Below are 1,345 nucleotides of genomic sequence, written 5' to 3' on the forward strand. Positions count from 1 at the left end.
GAAAGAGTGAGAGAGAGAAAGTGAGACAGCAAGCTGCCAGATCTGGGACTCGAACCATATTCGGCCATGTGGCCTTTGCCACCAGCAGCCCCCACAGCTACTGTACATTTAATGGAAGAAGAAATACAAGCTTCGATTTTATGTTACAAAAGGAGCCAATAGCAGAACTAAAAGTAAGGTAATGACTCAGCGAAGTGATTAGACACCGAGGGCAGAAGCCGGCTGGGCAGACATGGAAGTTGTCTCTTGTTTTCAGCAAGGGATCAGTGGACACATTGTCCAAAAGTTGACAAATTAATAAATACCAATCCAAGAATTTGCTTTAACAATGCAAAAAATGGAAGCACCAGAATATCACATTACTTTGAGCATAACTGAAAAAGAATTTAATTACAAAAATGTAATTTGCTGCTGGAGGCCGGTGGTGATTTTTAAAGGCCTGCTGTTTTTTACACAAAGCCCTGTCCACCTTTATGTTTTGCTTTGCTCTTTTATTTTCCTATGTTCCTGGGACATTAAAACGAACATTTATTTCTAAAGTAGATTTGTAGTATTTCAGTCTTGAAAAATGTGAAGAAAGTAGACGCCGTCTGCAGCTGAAGGCACAGGATACAGTTAGAAATACTACTGAATCTTGCACAAGTAACTTAGAAAACAAGAATTTAAACGGAGAGGAGCGGCCGCCCCTAAACTCGGAATGTGCCCAAGTTGCTAAATCAAGAAACGGCCCTCCACGACTTCTGATTCACAGATTTTGGGAACACGCTGCCCGCCAGAAGAAAGAGAATCCTCCCACGATAAAAAGTGGCCTGGCCTTTCCGGCTGTGGTGAACACATGTTGGTCTGGATCTTTCAGAAAGGTATTTAATCGGTTTAGCTGACCAAAAGAGGGTTGGAGAGGCGTGGGCGTCGGAAGATCCGTTTTAAAAGCAAAGTATTTTCAGTACGATTTGGGGTTCTTACATGCCTTTGTGCAACTCTGTGGGTTTAGGAGCCTCAGACCAAGGGCCCGGGGAGGGGTGTTGGGATAACGGGAGTCCCAGGGACCTGCCCTCTAGGCAAAGGATCCTGGCCTGGAGCGTGAATCCTTCCCTGGGGGCTCCAGAAGCAAGTAAAGACGCGACACTCAAGTCCCTACCTGTCCTGGAGCTCACCTGGCGGCCTGCTTGGAGGCGGCGGCGGGCTAAGATCTCCCTCCCCACCCTGCTCTAAGAGGCAGTCAGGGGGCTCCCCGGTGTCAACCCGGCCCAGGGAGGCCCGGGACCAGCGTCTGAGCAGCGAGTCCTCTCCCGGGGGCAGGGGGCGGCGGCTGAAGTCTTGTGCAAGAGTGGGCGGCCCTGGGATC

General features: G+C 49.0%; 1 protein-coding gene and 1 long non-coding RNA gene across 5 annotated transcripts in view; one reads left to right on the forward strand and one right to left on the reverse strand.

The window, feature by feature from the left end:
* Positions 1-1,314, reverse strand: part of LOC102498578 (F-box only protein 17) — a 42,228-nt gene extending 40,914 nt beyond the window's left edge. For 3 of the 4 annotated variants that reach the window (XM_006161738.3, XM_014592944.2, XM_014592945.2), the window contains exon 1: positions 1,155-1,314. The gene's annotated coding sequence lies outside the window, so the exon portion shown is untranslated. Of the gene's footprint in view, positions 1-1,138 lie in introns of all 4 variants that reach the window. The other variant, XM_014592943.2, reaches the window with a different exon arrangement.
* The window catches only part of LOC106736353 (uncharacterized), a 48,748-nt gene continuing 47,423 nt past the window's right edge, over positions 21-1,345 (forward strand). The window contains exon 1 of the long non-coding RNA XR_001371385.2: positions 21-860. This is a non-coding gene — a long non-coding RNA (uncharacterized LOC106736353). The remainder of the gene's footprint in view (positions 861-1,345) is intronic.

Source organism: Tupaia chinensis, unplaced genomic scaffold (assembly GCF_000334495.1).
Source record: "Tupaia chinensis unplaced genomic scaffold, TupChi_1.0 Scaffold138910_1, whole genome shotgun sequence".
Classification (NCBI taxonomy): Eukaryota; Metazoa; Chordata; class Mammalia; order Scandentia; family Tupaiidae; genus Tupaia; species Tupaia belangeri.